The following is a 22,374-nucleotide window of genomic DNA, read 5'->3' as shown; positions in this document are numbered from 1 at the left end:
ATATGTGTTTCTTGGAAGTTTTATTTCCATTAGAGTGAAAGAAAACATGGAAGCAAAATAGACCAAAAGTACATGAAAAAACGATCTTTTTGCCTGTAATGTCCTTAATCAGGTAAACAGTAACTTCATAATTTTGATTGTTGGCTGCTCATTTAATAACTATTAATTGTACTAGTTTGTTGTCTGCTCTTGTGCGTAGTGAATACTAAAGAAGACCATTGTCTCTGTGTTAGCTGATTATTTTGTAGAATTCTGTTGAGTATTAAACAATTGCGTGAGTGTGAGGGTATTAAAATAAATTGGTCAGTAAGTCAGAGATGTGCAACTATATTTAACTTTTTGTTTTAAATTTTATTTAAATAAATGATTATGGGAAGTGCCCTTTTTCTCACTTGAGCACCCGCCCACCAAAGTGTCTGTGCACGTCCCTGGCTTTCAGTGAGTGGGTGCAGAGGCGTGTGTATCTTGAAAAACCTGCTTCTAAAAATGTGTAATGTGACAAGACAGTTTCATTGCTACATCTGAACAGATCAGTGACGACTGTTTGCCGTTGCCTGTTTTCGACCTTGTGGCTTATTATTGGCTCTTTAGTGTTGGGAGGCCTGTGAACGAGAAAGGTGAGGTACTTTTAAAAAACATATACTCAATATGCTTGTTTATCCAAGGCATACATAGGATGCTACAGGCTCTCCGTTTCTATGCTTTTGTTTTTGGTATACATCTCTGCACGCTACGAGGTAGGAGTTATGATTTTCTCACGCTTCAATATGGTGTCATTCATTTCCAAAAGCTTATCTTGATTGTTCTAGTATTGCTGCTATGTTGTCCTCTCTTCAGGCCGGCGTTTTAGATTGTTCTTCTCAGTTTACTGAACCATTCACTGAACACCAATTATTCTTTAAAGCGATTTCACTGTTGTATAAAACATTTAGTTGTGGTGATGGTTGGGTTAAAGGTGATCATAAGCTGCTACATACTGTATGGTAGCTGCGTTTCCATGATGTCTCGTGATGCAACGTGATGTGGCTTGTCAGACAGTGACTTCCTGGAGGGGATCTCAGTGTTTCCCACAGGATGTTAACCATGACTTTGACCCTCTACTGTAGTCCAGAGGCCCCTAAAGGAAAATGTATACATTTTAAATTGCATGACTGTAGTGCACTTTGAGAGCAGACTTATAAGTATGAATAACTGTGTACTCTTTTAATCAATTTCTGGTTTGTAATTTTATCTGCTATAAAATATGTAATCATGCAGGTTGGTTGTATAGATGCATAAATCTCATATACTCTCTTAACTCTGCATGTTCACAGACATTTCCACACATATCTCTATTATCCTGTGCGTTGTATATACAGTAGGCCTACATAGTTCTTTATTCTTTAGTAATAATTTCGTTATCATACCTCCTTTTCTCATGTTTTCTTGTACATTATTTTTTTTTAATGTACAGAATAACTTGTTTTAACTATGATAATAAACACTGAGGTTTAATACATGGTGATTACAATGACCCATTTCACTGAGTGTGTGCTCTTCATACCTTGACACACCTACAGCGTTGCTCCAGTTGTTGCATTTCCTTGCACTTATTTCCCTTCGCTCGGCAGCTGTCCTTTACTCCATGAGCCTTGCTTCAGCACCAGTCACATACTGAACTTCAGGCCACTCTCCGTCTCCATTTGTCTTGTCTTCTTTGTGAATTTCTTTTTTTCTCTGACAGATAGCCTTTATCATTAACCGTCTGCTTATGCAGGGAAACTGTTGGCAAAAGTTGTAGTTTTAAGCTTGTGAAATAAAATCCAATGCAATGCCTTGATCAGTAGTTTCTCTCTGATTTCTAGAACAACGCTTTTCAAAAACGTTAGCATTATTATATTCTTTCATAAGTCTTCTCAAAACTGTCACGAACTCAATGATCTTTTTCTAAAAAATGTCTCACCATTTTTCAAAGCTTCTCTGTCAACACTGACATTTAAAGTCAGAGAAGTAGGGAGATTTAGTGAGCGTAAAGGGGTTACTGCTAGTGTCACTTTAAAATGTGGCCTATTTAAATCTAAGGACTGCGGTCTGCTTGGAAGCAAAACGCGTGATAAAAACATTGGCTGTAAACATGACAAGTAATACAAATCCATCATTTCTTTCCTCAGATTCCTGTACCACCGGCAGTTGATGAACATGAGGCGCTCTACAGACATGTTCAACATATTATAGGAGCAAACCAAACCAACAAAGAGACTGCCCAAATAATTTAAAGGACAACGTTTCTCTGGACTGGCAAAATGGCGAGTCTAATTTATTGGCTGTTTTCCGTTGCATTTGTTCTTGGTGCAGTTCAAATGGCCAGTGGTTACAGCTACAGCAACTGCATTGAAAAACCCTACTGGAAAGGAACCTTTAAATGTATCTATCGGAAGGAGACGAAGATTACAAATATTACAAAAGACCTGCCGTCATCTACCATCAATCTCACCATCTCAATTAATCATCTGGGGGTCATTCCCGACAACAGCTTTGGTCATCTCCAAAAACTTGAGCAACTCCGACTAGATCATAATAACATAACGACCATCGGTCAATCTGCTTTCGAGAACCTGCTTCATCTCACGTCTCTGAACTTGTCCTTTAACCAAATATCAGAGCTTAACCCTGCTGTGTTTAAGGACCTGCACAACCACACCTTTCTCTCGCTGACAAACAATACATTAAAGCGGCTCCCCGGAGGCATTTTCTCCACTCTTCTCAAACTGGAAACTTTAATCATGAGCCAAAACCATCTGAAAAACTTTTCAGAGGTCGCTGAGTCTGTGTCACATTTAGTAAATCTGACAAAAATAGATATTTGCTTCAACAATTTGACCTCTCTCAGCCACCCAAATGTGTCACTACCTAAATCCCTCACTACATTATATTTGTCTAGAAATAATCTGTCTACATTAGGATGTAATCAATCGTTTCTCGAGAACATCAAGGTGCTGGATTTGTCTTACAATCAGAGGCTGCCTACGATGGCTTTTGAAGGAGTGGATTTAAGGCGTGTAAGCTATCTGCGTTTGCGTTCAACAAGTGTCAAGGTCATGGAGTTTTTAAACATCAGCAATATCAATGCAGGTCACGTTGATTTCTCTGACATGGGCCTTGAAAATGACACAGAGTTATTATGCATATTGTTAAAGGAAAAAAATGGGGAATCGATACAAAATGTAAGCCTGGGTAGTAGGGCTGTGCATCTTCACTGGTCTCACGATTCGATTCGATTATCCTGTCAACGATTCGATTCAATTCGATATCCCGATGCATCACGATTCATACCAATGCGTTGCATCCTCAATTTTCTATATTACTGCACATGGCTTATTTTTCATCAATGCATACATGTAGTAAATACATATGAACTCTCTTTTTATTATTTAGAAAGTGCTTCAGAAATCAATAACATAAATGTCTTGACATTCATTTATAAACCAAAATAAATGAATTGTATAGGTCTAGCCTCCCTATATCTGTGTGTGAAGTTGTTCCATCCTCAAAAACAAAAAAATAATGCTTCTGCAGTCTAGCTGCAGCTTCTAGCAACGGTCTTCTGTTAAAAAAAGGACACTGAATGTCCTGAATGTGGCATCACACACAGGACTTGAGTCTGAACACAGCAGACAACAGGAGTATTTACAATAGCATATACAAACAAAAATACTGCATGTGGGTGCACACTTACATTCTCTGTCTTACTGTTGCATACATCCCATGAATGTATGAGATTAAATTAGCTTCATTATATCTCAGTGATTAAGTGAATAATAAAGTTTCTATCGGGTCACTATCAGCCTGTCACTCATTAAACCACAGAAAACCTGAATAATCCTAGGAAATTTTGGAAAGCCATAAAATTGATTTCCACTGGTGATATCCCAAATGAGCTACCTCCGTGCCTCACCACAGCATCTGGCATTATATCAGACAGGGCTACTATGCTAAATTGCTTTAATAAGCATTTTGTGTCTTGTGGCTCTCTGTTTGATTCTGTCACTGACTGTACTTCGGCTTCTGTGAACGCTCCAATCCTTGACTCTGAACAATGTGGTCTGGAAAACCCTTTCAGTTTTACTCCTTTAACTATTGGTATTGTTCATGAAGCATTATCCAAGTTAGATCCTAGGAAACCGGCTGGCCCGGACAACTTAGAACCTTTCTTTTTAAAGTTAGCTGCAGATTTTATTGCTCCACCTCTTACTTCTCTTTTTAACCTCTCCCTCAGCACAAATACAATTCCAAAAGTATGGAAGTCTGCTTATGTCTTGCCTTTACTGAAAGGAGGGGAGGCAACTATTTTAAATAACTTTAGGCCAATCTCCAAATTGTCAGTTCTGGCTAAGGTGCTCGAACGACTTGTGAGAGACCAAGTAAAGGAGTTTTTATGTATAAATGATATCCTGTCTAAACATCAGTCAGGATTCAGAAAGAGATACAGCACCATCACTGCGACAATGAAAGTGGTAAATTACATTACTAGTATTTTGGATAATAAGCAGAGTTGTGCAGCTCTGTTTATTGACCTTTCCAAAGCATTTGACACCGTTGATCATCGCATCTTAAAGCAGAGGCTACTCAGTATCGGCATATCCAGCCATGCAGTGGGTTGGTTTGTGAACTACCTCTCTGAAAGGTCCCAATGTGTTCACTTTGATGGGCTGTCTTCTGAGTGGTTAAACATTGCTAATGGTGTTCCTCAAGGTTCTGTTTTAGGTCCACTTTTATTCTCTATATATATCAACAGTTTAGGTGAAAATGTGGATGAAGCTACTTTACATTTTTATGCGGATGATACCGTGATGTACTGTGCAGGTCCCTCCATTCAGGAGGCTGGTGTTAAATTACAGGCTGTTTTTAACATTGTTCAGACTCAGCTCTCTGAACTAAAGCTTCTTTTAAATGTTGATAAAACCAAGGTAATGCTCTTTTCTAAAGCTAAAAAGATACCAGAGCCTGTTTTGGATATTGTTACTATGCAAGGACAAGTACTAGAAGTGGTTACCAGTTATAAATACCTAGGTATCTGGCTTGATGATTGTCTTACTTTTAAACTTCATGTCAATAACCTGCTTAAAAAGCTGAGGGTTAGACTAGGTTTCTTTTTCAGAAACAAGTCCTGTTTCTCTTTTGAAGCCAGGAAAAGGCTAGTCACTGTGACCTTTTTACCTGTGCTGGACTATGGTGATTTGATCTATATGAATGCACCTGCCCATTGCCTGGAAAAGTTAGATGCCGCCTATCACAGCGCACTGAGATTTGTTACTAACTGTAAAGCACTTACTCATCACTGTACCCTGTATGCCAAGGCAGGTCTGCCTTCACTAACTGTACGGAGGCGCAGTCATTGGTACTTGTTCATTTACAAAGCCATGTTGGGTAAACTACCTTTTTATATCTGCTCTCTGATCTCTCGACTAATTGAAAGTACATATTGCCTGAGATCTCATGATGTGGTTTTATTAAATATGCCAAGTGCTAGGACTGTCTTAGGGAAGAAAGCTTTTAGTTGTGCAGCTCCACTAAATTGGAACAGTCTGCAAACATGTTTAAAACTGAGCACTTTGGTTCCCCTGCATCATTTTAAAACTCAGCTGGCTGACATGCTGTTTGATACTCATGGTACCTGTCACTGTAAATAGAGTTTGTAAACTGTACCCTGCACATTATGTTGTATGTCATCCTTATTGTTGTTCTGTTGTTTTTATGTTACATGTGTAACTAATGTCCTGCAGGTCACCCTTGAAAAAGAGATCTTTTGATCTCAAGGGGCTTTCACCTGGTTAAATAAAGGCTACATTTTCAGGGAGGGGGCGGTGATCGCGGGAGCTTTTTTCCTCCTGCCTTCACAAACTTTACACGTATATCGTCTGAAAATTGCTAGAGGACATTCATACTTTGCAATCCAAGACTTAATTAAATCCACCAAAAACCTGACATGATTGTAATGCGATTATTTTTTTAAAACATAAATCCCTGTGCCGCAGCGACACGGAGTGATTCAGAGCCGGTCATTCTACTGTTGGTTCTGGACTGGTGTTCTTGTGTTGGTGGATAAAGCAGACTGCTCCATGTTTGGTGTTGCTGTGCCGCTGTCACGTCTGTTCCCTGATCTCTGCGTCACCGACCGATTTGATATTAAAGTGACAGAAAAAAAAACGTTATAGTAAAGCCGCGGCCGGAAAATCAGGAAGCAACGTTACTACGCTATAACCGATTATCTTCCGTCACTGCATCGAGACCGAATCGTCCACGTCCACATCGCAATGCATCGTAGAAACGATTATTTTCAACACCCCTACTGGGTAGTAACAAGATTGTGAATCTGACAAACAACATTCTTAACCAATGTCCTAACATCACACAGGCTTTGGATCTTTCCCACAATAAACTGAGAAACATAAGTTGTCTTAACTTTCTCGATAGACAGACAATGCTAAAGAGCGTCAATTTAGAACACAACCATCTCACCTTCCTGAAATCTTGTAAACCACCACAAATGGGTAATTTAACCAATACATAGCTATCGCTACAACCGCATCCTATCGGTCGGCTCTTATGCTTTCTATCGAACACCAAATATCACGACACTACAGCTTAACATAAACACAATAGCTTATCTCGATCGTAAAGCTCTCATGGGGTTAAACAAGCTGGAGACACTCCGTCTGGATAATAACCTCTTAACTGATTTGTTCAGCGAGACCTTTGAAGATACTTTCAACCTGAAAATCCTCAACCTACGCAACAATCGTATCTCTGTAATTTTTAATAGGACATTCCACAGTTTAAAGAATCTTAACACACTGGACCTAGGAGGAAATAAGATCACTCATATCAAGCCATCTGGCCTTGATGGACTACAAAGTCTGTCCAAATTCTATCTCGATGGAAACAACCTCCAAACGATTGCAAATTCCCTCCATCGTGTATTTCAAGACACGCTAACTGTTCTGGATTTACAGAGTAATACGTTTTGCTTCCTCGAGGACAACGACAGTTCACCATTTATGAACCTCAGCAAACTGAAGGATCTGAAACTGGACGGGCAGCGACCGCATGGCCTCACAGTTTTACCCCCACATTTTTTCGATGGCCTCCACTCCCTAAAATCTCTGTATCTAACGAACAATAACATCTTCAATCTTCCTCCCGATGCCTTTGATAATCTGACAGGCTTAAGTTTCCTCACGTTAGATAAATGCTGTGTTGGGGTGACACAACTACAGCCAGGAATCTTTAAAAATCTAAGAAATTTGACCCGATTGACTATTGAAAATATGGGTATTCAGAACTTTACAAAAGTTGCACATACTGCAGCTCAACCGCAATGTAATGCAGAGTATTCGTTTGGACGCACTAGAAAGTTTACCGAAACTTCACTACCTCGACATACGGAATATTCCTCTAAACTGCACCTGTGAAAACAGCTTGCTGCAAAACTGGACAGTGCACAACCAAAATACCCAGGTGGTCTATCTCTACAATCTTCCATGCCCAAACCAAGCAAAAAGCAGATTCCACAACTTTGACACCAAAGTTTGTTACATAGATTTGGAAGAGTACTTCTTCCTTAGCACAGCAGTTGTGATCTTCCTGTTCACAGTAGCTCCTTTACTTTATGTCAAACTGTACTGGAAAATGAAGTATGGCTGCTATGTGTTCATTTCTTGGTTTGGTGAGCAGTGGCGCAGACTCAGAGAGAAGGAGGAAAATTGCAAATATGACGCATTTATTTCCTATAACTCCTCTGATGAACAATGGGTCATGGACCAGTTAATTCCGAACCTGGAGGGCAATGGATCGTCTTTTAAACTTTGTCTACATCACAGGGACTTTGAGCTTGGCCGCAATATTGTGGACAACATTGTCTCTGCTGTATATAGCAGCCGCAAAACTATCTGTGTGGTGAGCAGGAATTTCCTCAAGAGTGAGTGGTGTTCTCTGGAAATCCAACTGGCCAGCTACCGCCTCTTCGATGAGCACCGGGACGTCCTCCTGCTTGTGTTTCTGGAGCAAATCTCAGAGAGGTAGGTGTCGTGCTATCACAGCATGAGGAAAGTCATGTTGAAAAAGACTTATCTGCAGTGGCCTAGCTCAGACTGCACTGACCCGACGCAGGCCCAAGCGCTGTTTTGGAATCAGCTAAGAAGGGCAATAAGATCCGGGAGCAGACAAGAAGCAGAGGAAATTAACAATGAAGTTCATGAAGAAGAGGAACCTGGAAATGTTGACACTCACACATCAGATGAAAAATATTACTTGCTTACTTGAAAATGTTCATGTGTGACTGTTGAGACAAACCTTTCATTAAAGAGCCTGTGACAGCCTCCCAACAGCTGTTGTGCAATGAAATATTGGGCTACTAGTAATCTCAAACCGTCAGCTTAAAAAAGAAGGTGCGATACCGTTCCGATAAATATCAATAATTTCGAACATCACGGGGAAATTCCTTCGACTCATTTTGAAGTTTTGGGGCAGCCGGAAGTGACGTCAATGCGGGAACGCTTCACTGTGCGGTGAGAGAGCCAAACACGGACAAAGTGTGTTGTCATGCGTAGAAATTGTGAATTACTGAGTTTAGGCACGTTAATAACGTTTTAATGAAGTTGACTACAGTATATTCATATTTGTCAGTGCTTTCATGTCAATTCGGCGAATATAAACAAAAATGATCGTGGTGAAGATGATGATTAAATTAGGATTACAAATCGGTAGTGAGAGCTGCTGAATTTCCTCCCGTACTGATATAAAAACAAATCAATTGTTTTTGTAGTTGTAAACTCAAGTGGATTAAACTACATTTATTAGTGCTTTCATGTCAATTCGGCGAACATATGATACATCAGGGGTGGGGAACCTCCGGCCCCCGGGCCGTATACGGCCCGCGAGACCATTTGGTGTGGCCCTCGAGGTAATTTATAAACACACGCAAAAAAAAAATTAAAGAAATCTAGACCGCAAAATAATTAAACAAGTGAGTGCCTGTTTTTCCTGGCCAAGGTCAGGGTCCTTGAACACAACACAAGCCTAACGTGTCATCACGTGGTATATGTCTCGTCTGACAGGGGTGTAGTTCTGACGGAGAGCACCAGAACGCCGCTCCGCTCCGGCACTTCCAAAAATTGCAGTACCCATAAGGAGCCGTACACATGCTGCAGTTTTTGCGTGGCTGTGTCTTAGTTGTAAACCCAGTTAGGCCGCAAGGTGAACCTCGAAAAGTCCTTTAGAAAAGAAATCCCGCTCCCCAGAAGTGGAACTACATAATCTTTAGTTCATAAAAAAGAACGAGTCATGCTTATCCACTAAAGAAAAGTTCGTCGCTAAAATTCCTGTCAATTCTTCTAGGCACGTAATTATTGGCTGAACTAGTCCCTTCAAAGCGTAATAATATCTTGGTCAAAAGTAGTGCCACGGTTTGTCACGTGATCGTGCTACACCAATTGGGTAGCTGCATATTGTCAACAGAAGTGAAAGATGGCCGCCTACATGGTTACGCTAAACCAGACCAAATGGATTCTAAACAGTGCTGTATGCTTGTTTTATGTCATGTTTTGTCATATGTCTTAATACATCACTAAGTCCGAGGTATTTGCGTTATATACGCGGTATTTGTGAGAGGTTTTACTCTCTGGGAACAGAGTTGACCATCGAATCAACATTGGCTAGCAGCGTTTATCAGCCAACTCCAGCTACAACAACATTCCTGGACTACCATGTTCGCATCGCTAGGTTCATTGGCTGAGCTCGTGGATTATTCCATTAGACCAGTGGTTCTCAAACTTTTTCTGTCAGGCCCCCCCTTTGGAGAAAAAAAAAAGTCGGGCCCCCCCAACACAAATAGTCAGGCTCAGTGGCGGCGCCAGAGATTTATTTTGGGGGTTCTGTGGGGTAGCTTGACGTTTCATAGAGGGTGCTCAAACATTTAGGGTTTCCCATTAATGTACCGGTCGCTACAGCGGAATGTTCTACTGCAACAATCCACACGCATATACACAGTGTACCCGCGACTGTTACAATGAAGGCACGATAATCAGCTCACGGCATATAGGTGTAAACAGGGGTAAAGTGCTATTTTTATAGGTGGTGTGTGGACCTCACATAGGGGGGTCCGGGGGCAAGCTCCCCCGGGAAGATATTTTTTTCAATCTTGAAGTTAAAAGCATCAATCTGGTGCACTTTGAGAGCAAAATGAAGAGATCTATGGATACATCTCTCAACACCCAGATGAAACAGAACTGTGAACAGATTTACTTTTTCTTTATGGATATTTTACAAATCACTCCCCTTTTAAACTTTATTGTTGTTTTAGTGTCATATAGTATTTCATACCTGTTTTTCATTTATTCTCTTATTTTTTTAAAACAATAATGATCATATAAACGTGTGCCTCGGAAATAATTGTTTACATTAATGGTGACCAAAACGTTTGAGATCCACTGAGAGAGTCCTTTAGCTCACTGAGTCTCTCAGTCTGACAGGAGAGGACTCTCCTCCACTTTGTTGTTGAAAAGACTCCTTATATCCGTTAGCATAGCTCGCTAGCACCAGAAGCTAACAACAACGATCTCCGGTACCGGTGCGCTCTCTCTCTCGCGCACACAAAATGGCTCGTTCCACACACACACAGAGCCAAGCTTTAATGAAACACAGAGACCCAGACGTAATAGTACTGTACTGCATCATATTATCTTCGAATCAATAATTTTTCAAATTATGATTTTTTTTTAAATCTTTTCTTTTTGTTATAACAATTTTTCCTCCTGGTCTCTCGAGCCCCCCCTGGCATGCCTCTGCGCCCCCCAGGGGGGGCGCGCCCCCCACTTTGAGAACCACTGCATTAGACTGAGGACTTTTTGTCTGTCTGTCTGTTGTTATTGTTACCCTGTACACGTTAAATGCACTCTTACAATAAACATGACTTGATTTCATACATAGCTGCGTCCAAGAAGGTTAACTTGTTACGTTAAGTAATATAGATCAATAAAATGCAGTACTTATACCAATGACCATTGATTCATTTATTTACTCATTCATCATATAATAATTTGATGAATTGCATTATTATTATTATTATTATTATAGATATATATAGATTATTATTATATATATATAGATTATTATTATAGATATATATATAGATTATTATTATAGATATATATATATTATTATTATAGATATATATAGATTATTATTATTATAGATATATATATATTATTATTATAGATATATATAATATATATATATATATTATATTATTATTATTATTATTATTATTATTGTAATATGATAATATTGTATTTGTAACTTCAAAATCAATGCCACCGTTGTAAGCTTGTCCTGTACGTATTCCATCTTGTATTGGTAAAATAATCAACCTTTTCGTGCTTCACAGACGTAATATGCATGTAACAATGTTTGTGTGTTGATAATTTTGACTTTGAGACTTTCTGGTGCGTTTTCCTCGTCCCCGCTACTCGATGAAACCATGGCGGTCGCCATTTTTTCCAAATCTGTTTGTTGATACCGGTATATGCAGCTACCCAATTGGTGTAGCACGATCACGTGACGGACCGTGGCACTACTTTTGACCAAGATATTATTACGCTTTGAAGGGACTAGTTCAGCCAATAATTACGTGCCTAGAAGAATTGACAGGAATTTTAGCGACAAACTTTTTTTTGGTGGATAAGCATGACTCGTTCTTTTTTATGAACTAAAGATTGTGTAGTTCCACTTCTGTGGAGCGGGATGAAACGATAACAGGGTTCACCTTATGGCCTATGGGTGTTGAGAGATGTTTCCATAGATCTCCTAATTTTGCTCTCAAAGTGCACCAGATTGATGCTTTCAACTTTAACATTTAAAAAAACAAATCTTCCCGGGGGAGCATGCCATGCCAAATCTGACTCTGAAAGAGTCAGATTTACAAATTTACAAAATTCTGATCAACACATTTTACAGTTCTAAGATTTTTCATATATATATTTAGTTTTATACAGTATCCTAGTATTGGTCGGACTTTTGTGGGATGTTTGGAATGTAGTTTATATATAACAAAGGCTTTCTTGATCCAGATAAAGTGTTACATCTGTATGAAAAAACTAGCAGTTGCCTCCTGCACCTCTCCTTCTACACTACAAGTGGATGGTAACCATACACTTATGTATTGTATCTGTGGGTGGTTGTTTTGTTGGTGCAAAAGCTACATGTATTGTACTGTAAGTGCATTTCTTATGAGAAATTCCTACAGTAATAATTATGTTTGCTTTCTTTGCTCTTACACAAAATTGTTTCCGTGTATCTTGGGCTACAGAAAACGACATTACAATAGAAAAGCAGTCTTGTGGTTCTGTTAGCCATCCTCTGACAGCAAGGTTATTTTTCAATTACTTTAACAGCCGGTGTAAATCCATTTCAACATGAAAGATGGTCATCTGTTTAGACACAAATCACTGACACTGCACTTTGCTCTGTGTGATGTGTGACAGCTGTCTGAAGGAAGTACGTTTTAGCAATCAGTATCCAAAACCACCTCAGAAGATGTTGTAATTTACCACTTTACAAAAACTACTGCCGCCCCATTCAGAATGGATCTCCACCACATGCTGCGGAGCGAAGAGCTGCCCATCTGATGCAATGGTTTCCTCACTGAGCAAACAGATAGACATAAAACACATGCTCAAACATAGCTTTTATTTAACCTCAATCCACTTAAAACATCACAGACACTAAAAACCATTTCATAGTCTGCCCTACACATTATACATTTGACTTTCAAAAGCTGATATGGAAAGTAAACACATCCAAACTGTAGAGTGCCTTTGCCTCGGATAATACCTCACCAGCTATGAACCTCACCGCACGTCACTGCTTACCAACACACTTGGTCTTTTTAAACGATTACGCCATTTCAAACTTTTGTCACCAACTTTGCAGATCTATTTTTTCTCTCCTGTGTGGATTCTCATGTGTCTCTTTAAATGTTCATTCTGGGAAAAAGCTTTCTTACACACTGAGCAGGTGAATGGTTTCTCTCCTGTGTGGACTCTCATGTGTCTCTTTACATTTCCAATCTGTGACAAAGCTTTCTTACACACTGAGCAGGTGAATGGTTTCTCTCCTGTGTGGACTCTCATGTGTTTATTTACATTTCCAATTTGTGAAAAAGCTTTCTTACAGACTGAGCAGCTGAATGGTTTCTCTCCTGTGTGGACTCTCATGTGTCTCTTTAAATGTCCACGCTGTGACAAAGCTTTCTGACAGACTGAGCAGCTGAATGGTTTCTTTTCAGCACTACGTGGATCACTGACAGATTCATGTCTATTTTTCAGTGAGTTTGAGCCTGATGCAGGTTCTCTGGTCTCTTTCCAATCAGCACTGTCTTCAGTGTCAGGTTCAGAAGAGTCTTCAATGTCAGAATCAGAAGAGTCTTCAGTGTCAGGTTCAGAAGAGTCTTCAGTGTGGTCCTCAGTATTTGGTTGTAAACTGCTCTCTGGATCTGAGTTCCTGGCTGGTTCTGGTCCTCGACAGTCATCTCCATCAGCTTCTGTTTCCATGTGTTCAGTTTGTCTTTGATGAGGCTGAGAGGACTGAGGTTTCTCTTCATCATCTTCACTCTTCACAGGGTCAGGAGTGAAAGTGAACTTGGTGATATCAGCCTCCTCCAGCTCCTGAAGCTGCTCTCCCTCCTGTTCCCGCTTAATGTGTGGGGGGGGCTCTGGGTCCTCCTGGTCCAGACTGGTGCTCCACTCCTGCTGGTCAGGGAGAAGCTCTTCTTTAACCACCACCAGCTGCTGGACGTCTGCAGGAAACAGGAAACACAGTCAGAAGAAACAGTTAAGTGTTAGCATTTAAAAACCTCATCACCATTACAATGGGAGACATTTTGCAGCCCTAATGAATGCCTTTGTTTTTATATTTTCACATTATCTTTCTTAGTCCCACCTATTGTGTATTTCTGTTGGCTCAAGTCACCTCATGTAGCCCAGCCCCTTTCCACTTCCAGTTCAAAATGTAAAAGGGTTTTTTCTTCTGGCGTAGCACTAGCCGCAATGTAAACAATGAATTGTATTTGGGATCGTTCACAGATACACTACGCCTACAGTATAGAATGAAAATACTGTTACAAATAAAAATCCTGCATTCAAACCTTATTTAAGTAAAAGTATGCAAGTATTAACAGAACATTTGACGGCACCTTCTTATGTAACAGTAATGATGGTGCAGTAAAACGTTCCCTGTCAGTGTTTAATTTATGTTGTTTCATGATTATTTTGTATGTTGCATTTTACTGCTGGACATGTTCAAAGTTGCGCTTGTATAAATGATTATGGATGAGGGAACCTGCTAAATGTTCAAATATGTGTATTTTTTATATACAGTACCAGTCAAAAGTTTGGACACCTTCTCATTCAATGTTTTTTGTTTATTTTAATTTGTTTCTACTTTGCAGATTAACACTGAAGACATCAAAACTATGAAAGAACACATATGGAATTATCTAGTTAACAAAAAAGTGTTAAAAAATCAAGAATATGATTTTTGTTTTAGATTCTTCAAAGTCGCCCCTTTTGCCTTGATGACAGCTTTGCTCACTCTTGGCTTCTCTCAGTCAGCTTCATGAGGTCGTCACCTGGAATGGTTTTCTATTAACAGGTGTGCCTTGTCAAGAGTCAATGTGTAATATGACTTGCCTTCTGAATGTGTTTGAGACCATCAGTTGTGTTGTGCAGAGGTAGAGATAGTGCACAGTGGAAAGCCCTATTTGACTGCTGTTGTAATTAGAGATCGACCGATATGGCTTTTTCAAGGCCGATACCGATTATTAGTATTCAAGGAGACCGATAACCGATATTTGGAACCGATATACATTTGCATTTGTAAAATCAGAAAATCTTGGTGTCAAAATGTAGAATAACACAAACTCCAACACAACTTCTTTGAAATGCATTTAAGCATATATTATGTTTAATGAACTTTTAAACATCTTACAACTGGTTTCCTCTCTGTGCCCTTTTCTTTAGTGCAGCCATCTGCTATGAGTTAGAGAGGGACAAGAAGTGGGGCTGCAGGCTGACATGCTTAACTAACAATAATGCTTAATTTATTATATCAAACCAATGCCTGTCTATCTAGCATAAAATCCCAATAAATTGCTAGCAACTGCAAAACACTAGTGCTAGCTAATGTTTTGCAAACTATTAAAAGTGAGGCTATTACAGTAGACCTAACGTTAGACTAGTCGCCTCACTTCTAATATTTTGCTAAACATTTGCTAAATACATGTTGGCTAGCTAATGAGCTTCACATATCAACCTGAAAAACTGCGAGGATCCACTCGCAGCCCCCCTCCGCACCGCAGTTACTCCGCTGCGAGACGCTGCACGCACCCCCAACTCTGACTGGCTTCCCGCGTCCCTGTGTAACTGGGAAGCTGATAGAATTGGATCAATAGATCGTGCTGTTTTTGCAACTTCAGCATAGGGGATTGGGATGTTTATTGAACTTCGGCTTTCAACTGATTTACCTTCGAAACACATGTATGGCTCTGCCGCTCAGCGCTGCTGCTTGCCTCTGTCTGTGTTCTTCGCACCTGCCTGTAATCTGAGAAGGTCCCGCCTCTATGGCTGGCTCCCGCCCGGAAAATCTTCAGTGTTGATTGACACTTCAGTAATAGCCTATCAGGTAGCGCTGTGGGCGGGACATTGCTCGTGTACAGAGAGTGGTGACTGCAGCCAGAGAAACGGCCGCATCAGAGCCAAAGTGTTATCGGCAATTTTATTAAAAAAGGCCAATACCGATAATCGGTCAAATGCGGAATATCGGCCCCGATAATCGGCCAGGCAGATAATTGTTGTAGTTGTAATCCATATTATAGCAAGAACGACTCAACTCAGTAAAGAGAAGCGACCGTCCATCATCACTTTAAGAAATGAAGGCCAGTCGATCCGGAAAATGTCAAGAACTTTGAATGTATCCTCAAGTGCAGTCGCAAAAACCATGGAACGCTATGATGAGACTGGCTCTCACGAGGACCCCCCCAGGAAAGGAAGAGCAAGAGTTACCTCTGCTCAGAGGATAAACACATCAGAGTTACCAGCCTCAGAAACCGCAAATCAAAGCACCTCAGATTAGAGCCCACATAAATGATCACAGAGCTCAAGTAGCAGACAATCTCAACATCCACTGTTCAGAGGAGACTGCGTGAATCAGGCCTTCAAGGTCCAATTGCTGCAAAGATCCACTACTGAGGATGAACAACAAGAAGAAGAGAATTGTTTGGGCCAAGAAACACAAGGATTGGACATTAGACAGTGGAAATCTGTACTTTGGTCTGATGGGTCCAAATGAGATTTTTGGTTCCAACCTCCGTGTCTTTGTGAGACGCAGAGAAGGTGAGCGGATGGTTTCTGCATGAGTGGTTCCCACCGTGAAGCATGGAGGAGGGGGTGAGATAGTGATGGTGGTGGGGGGGGGGGGGGGTTACTGGTGTCACAGTTGGTGATTTATTCAGAGTTCAAGGCACCCTTAACCAGCATGGTTTACCACAGCATTCTGCAGTAGCCAGCAAAATATAAATAATATTCTGGATTTGTTAAAACTTTTTTGTTAACTAGATAATTCTAGTTAAAGGTGGGGTAGTTAAGTTTGAGAAACCGGCTCGAGATACACAGGCAAGAAGGATAATAACGATGGCAGGGCATCTTGTTTACATGTTTAACAATGAAAGGGCATTAAGAAGAGAAAGAGTCGCCCGTGATCGAACAAACCCACTGGACATCTATTCAGACAGTGAACTGATAGAGAGGTTTCGTTTCGGCAGACAAGCCCTTTGTGATTGAATCGAGGAGATCTCCCCTCAACTCCAGCACGGATCAGACCGAAACGCTGCGCTCTCCCCAACCTTGCAGGTGCTGATTGCGCTCAGATTCTACGTGAATGGGGCCTTTCAAAATACTGTGGGAGACATGATTAATGTTCATCGCACAACTGCATGTCGGGCTATAAGACAAGTTTCATTGGCCCTCCAGCACCGCCTTAGGAACTATATGCACCTACCCACACAAGAAGAAGCAGCGAAATCCAGGCAAGATCTTTTGTTAAAATCAGGTATACCTGGTATTATCGGATGCATCGACGGTACTCATGTTCGCATTCAGGCCCCCTCTGAACATGAGTATTTGTATGTTAATAGAAAGGGTTACCATTCGATAAATGTTCAAATTGTGTGCAACTCGGACATGGGCATTGTCGACCTCGTTGCAAGATGGCCTGGGTCGACCCATGATGCTCGCATCCTGAGATAGAGCGCACTTCAACTGGAATTTGAGGCAGGGAGAGTGAATGGTCTTCTTCTCGGAGACAGTGGATACCCTCTGAAGCGCTGGCTAATGACACCTGTCATCGCAGAGAGAACTGCACAAGAGCGCCGCTATAACGACAAGCATACACAAACGAGGAACATTGTAGAGCGCTGCATTGGAGTGCTCAAACGTAGGTTAGTAAGTCATTTTTATAATATATAAAAGGCCAGCCTTTTAATGTAGATATAGGCTAAATTGTTTTTTGCTTTTTTTTTGTAGGTTTCACTGCCTCCACAGTGAAATGCGAATGCACCCTGAGCGCGTCTGCGTGATCATTGCTGCCACTGCGGTGCTGCACAACATCTGCGTGAAAAAGAGAATCCCCCTTCAAGGAGAATTGGCACTGGAGGCGGATGAGAACCCTGTGGCTCCTGCTGGAGGCTCCTGTGTTCTTTTCCCCATAATGACCAAGTTGCTGCACATTATCCCGCTTATTACATGGCCACATTCTCAACAAAGTAACGTTATGAATCCCAATATTAATTGAAATGCTTTTATGGATTTAGAAAATTATTTTATTGATTTAAAAAATAGTTGTATTGATTTAAATTGACATGCATCCGCTAAGAAAAATAGTCCGTTGTTACCGTTTGAACTAACGTAGCAACGGCAGGAAATGCTTCGATAGTGTTTTTGAGAAGCTTTTTGATTACAGATTTGAAAACATCGTTGCTTGCTTTAAAAGTAGCACAATTCATGATGTCAAACCTTGGAAAGTATCTAGATATCCCTGCCCTAATGCCAAAGGAACTGCCAACTGAATATGTGTCGCCGTTTGATGTCTATGTCTGGACCGCTAAGTAAAAAGGAGGGTTTCTGCCCGTTACTTCTCCGCTGTTTTCTTGTCCCTCTTGTCTTTTTCTTTTCTTCACTGGGGACTCATCAGCCACTAACCATTCCTCCAAATTACTGTGCTGTCCAAATATATTAAAATTAATGTTAAAATCCTCCATGTTGCTATCACACGACAGCGGAAAACTAAAGACAATCAGACAGTTTGCTTTTCAAACTGTTACATTTGAAAAACAGTTAGAGCGTCTCTTGAAAGTGTTATTACTGTGATAATAAAGTGCTACTGAAGAGTGTAAAGTGTTAATTAAGGGTAAAGGGAACAGACCTGCTCTGTGTATCCGAAGCTGAGGCTGTAAAACAGCGTCCAGTAGTTTCTGGAGTCTCTTGTTCTCCTCTTTGGAAAGAGACAGCTCCTCCTCGAGCTCTGCTATCGTTTGTTCAAACAGAGCAAATATCTCTTCAGCAGCAGTGAGTTGCTGCTTCTTCAACGACAGCAGCATCTGGACTTTACTCATGTTTCCTAGATCACCTTTTCCTGCAGACTCCGTTAAACACACCGTTTCTCTCTGCATCAAACTCTCAATCTGACTACTTGTATTCTAGCTCCTGTAGTCCGAGGTAGTGATGGCAGTTTGACACTGAAGCTTCGAACGTATGGAGCTATTTCAGGGTCATAAGTTTTCATCATTCAAAAAAATACAATTTATTTGAAAGTCCAAGTTTTCATCCTGAACTTTGAAAAATACAATGTTGTATTCAAAACAAAAAAAAGTATTTAAAATAATTTTTCAGGTTGAATATTATTTTGATTCAGTTCAGCAATTTTTTTGAATAAAATATGTATTTTCATATTTCACTTTTATACATATTTTGATATTTGAATATTTGTTTTTTTCAGTTTCAGATTTTATTTTTTCAGTTTCAAATTATTTGTTTTCGCTTTCAAATTATTTTTTTCACTTTCAGATCTTTTTTTTTTCGCTTTCAGACTTTTGACCCTGATATTGCTTCGGGGGGCGGGGCTTACCAAAGAGTAGTTTGGTACCCTGAGTGACAGCCCTCTCTCTGTCATGATGCCTTCACGGATGTTAGGTAGCGCAAGAAATACAACTACACACTTTCTATACACGATACTCCCATGATTGGTGGTAAACAAAACTGATACCAGCGTCAAAGTTCCGTTAAGCGAGCTGTTGAGCATCGTAGTTGGCAAAAATTGCGGTATAAGAGCAATAAACTGTGCTAGAATGTGAAATTACGTATCCGCAATGAAGCGTTGTCCTTCCCCACTTCCACGTAGCTCCTTGAACGCAGCATAGTATTGGCTTGGCTTTTGTGATGGCGTCAGGTCCACCTGCTGGCTCCATGGCTGGCACCAGCGCACAGGTAAGAAATATTAACTTTGTTCCATTCATGGTCTTAGATGTTATCCAAGAGCATGATTATAATATTATAGCGACATACATAAAAGGAAGGCAGGCCTTTTGAGGTGGGGAATGAATGTGGCAACGCGGGAAACTAACCATGGCATTGAGGCTACTCATGTGCTATTAGCTATAGTACGTGCAAGAGAATTTGTCTTATGTTGATAGAGTCCAGCTCACGTGTTTCTCAATCTGTTTTTGCCAGAGTGGCGACCGTAATTCATCTGTGGCTGCAGCAGCACACACTTTAATAACCGTGCTCACACAGCACCTCTCTTTAAATGATTGGTAATAACTTACATTATGTTTTGATTTTATCACCTATTTATAGAGTTTGTTTACAAAGCATAATTGTCATTTTCTTTGCACATGTCCTTAACGATAGTTTTCATGCTGTTTATTATTTGAACATGAACTAATCCAGTGCAATATGGTAAATTGATGTTTGTCAATTCTAGGAGCAACTGAAAAGGGACTTTCTTCAGAGACTACTGACTAGAATGTCCCCCAGATCACGCAAAGACTGCCCTTAGATGTTGACTATTTGCAGTTTGCAGTGGACCAGGAGATGGCTCTTTTTAGGTCGCTATCAGGCCAGGTTGATATGCCACAGGATGTTATCAATGCTTTGACTGAGCTGTCAAGGCTTGTCAATATTGAAGACATCTCTAATCAGACCCCTCATCAGGTGCCAGTAATGCAAGGAGAAATGGGACGACCAAAATATGTTGTCTGTCCTCAGCAACTACAAGGCTTAATAGAAGACTTGTCCCTACCAGTGTCGGCCATAGCAACACTTCTGGGTGTATCTGAGAAGACAGTCAAAAGGCGCATGCATGAAAATGGCCTTTCCATAAAACAGTCCTACAGTACCCTAACTGATGATGAACTAGACAATTTGGTTCGGTCAGTTAAGGCCAGGACACCACATGTAGGATATCGAATGATGAAAGGAATCCTGAAGGCCATGGGTCACCGTGTGCAATGGAAGAGAGTGTCTTCATCAATGCATCGTGTTGATTCTGTGGGTGTACTCACAAGAATGGAAAGGGTGGGGTGTGTTGCAAGAAGGACATATTCTGTTCAGGGTCCTCTGCACTTGGTACACATCGACACAAATCATAAACTCATCAGGTACGCCACACATTTGATGTTTACATGCTATTTACAATAACGGATAATAGAGTACAAATTAAAAAAGTTATGTTTTAAAATGCCCTGTCACAGTTGTTTGCATAATAGATAACAGACACTAAAAGTGATTTTGTGTTGTTTTTCAAAGATATGGTCTTGTTATTTTTGGAGGGATTGATGGCTTCTCACGGAAGGTAATTTTGTTTTCACAAATAACGATTATTTATAAGTCAGATAATGACAGTTATTGGTTAATAACTAAACCTGATGCATGATTTACAGTTCCTTTCAAAATATCTATATTTTTAGTTTGTATCCATCTTAAACCTTGTAGCAAGAATGTCTGGTGTTGGTTTTTAAACACATTTAGAGATCTGCTTTTATTTATTCTGCTTAATAATTTTCTCTGCTGCAGATCATGTACCTGGGTGCTGCCACTAATAATAAAGCATCGACTTCACTTGACTTCTTCTTGGAGGGTGTGCAAAAGTATGGCTTTCCATTAAGGTAAGGCCAACATTAGGTGTGGCTCCCTGTTGTACTCTTTAGTAATTTGGGCCTTATCTGTCATTAAAAGATGCATAATGGTTTGTATAACACTTACAGTGATCAATGTTTTGATCACTGAAATGACCCGAGAATTATTCACGACCGAGTCAGGAAGTAACTACGACTCTCTAAATAAATCTGACTGAAACCAACCTCAATCTGTCCAAAGCCCTATTGATGATAACATATATCGTATAGAATACTTGATGACTAAGTCACCTTCTGTCTCTCCAAACAAACCATGTTTAGGATTATTTCCATTATACCATTACATATTCATTTTTGACCTGTCTTTAAAAAACGATAATAAAAATAACTTGCCTATTTTCTTCTACATTAAGAAATCTTAAAAATGCCATGTCATAACTTTTTGTAATGTTTTATTTCATGTGTGTGATTCATCTTTTTAAGAGTAAGAGCCGACCAAGGAGTGGAAAATGTTGGCATAGCGCGATGCATGTTCACTATAAGGGGCTGTGGAAGGGGAAGCTTCATGTCAGGGAAAAGTGTGCACAATCAAAAGGTACATTCTTTGAAGTAATGTCAAACAATGACAAACACAAAGCCATCATTTGTGAATATACTGTGCTTTGTCCAATTTGATGATTTTTATTTTAACAGAATCGAACGTTTGTGGCGAGATGTTTGGATGGCTGTTTCAAACGTGCACTACGAGGTTCTTCACAGCCTCGAGGATGAGGGTGTTCTAGATCCGTCTGATAGCATCCACATGTTCTGTGCCCAGCATGTATTTCTTCCGCGTCTTCAGAGGGATCTCAATGTCTTCAGGATGGGTTGGGATAATCACCCTCTAAGGACAGAGCAACATTTGTCCCCACACCAACTGTGGACAATGGGACTCCTCCATAATCCTATTGATGTTCCAGACCTTGCAGAGGTACTCATTACATGTTTATTTCAAGCAAAATTGTATCAACCTCATTTTGGCCAGTGTTCTCAAACTATTTCAACTAAAATATATTAGACCAAAGTATTGTGCTTAAAACAGCTTAACAAAATTAAAGGAACTCCATTAAACTTATATTATGAAAGAAATTGGCATTGCCACTGTATGTTCGCTG

General features: G+C 40.2%; 1 long non-coding RNA gene and 1 pseudogene across 2 annotated transcripts; both read left to right on the top strand.

Annotated features, from left to right (window-relative positions):
* The first annotated feature begins 526 nt into the window (after window positions 1-526).
* Window positions 527-8,425, top strand: LOC117539618 (annotated as a pseudogene).
* Window positions 8,426-20,223: 11,798 nt separating this feature from the next.
* On the top strand, window positions 20,224-21,909 carry LOC117539624. 2 transcript variants are annotated; one of them, XR_004568044.1, is made up of 4 exons: window positions 20,662-20,743; window positions 20,892-20,937; window positions 21,159-21,250; window positions 21,704-21,909. It is a non-coding gene; the product is annotated as an uncharacterized LOC117539624 (long non-coding RNA). The 2 variants fall into 2 exon arrangements; XR_004568043.1 differs by having other exon boundaries at window positions 20,224-20,937.
* Window positions 21,910-22,374: the final 465 nt, after the last annotated feature.

This window comes from Gymnodraco acuticeps, unplaced genomic scaffold (assembly GCF_902827175.1).
Source record: "Gymnodraco acuticeps unplaced genomic scaffold, fGymAcu1.1, whole genome shotgun sequence".
Classification (NCBI taxonomy): domain Eukaryota; kingdom Metazoa; phylum Chordata; class Actinopteri; order Perciformes; family Bathydraconidae; genus Gymnodraco; species Gymnodraco acuticeps.
The sequence above is the reverse complement of the archived record's forward strand: the minus strand, read 5'-3'. Positions and strand labels throughout refer to the sequence as shown.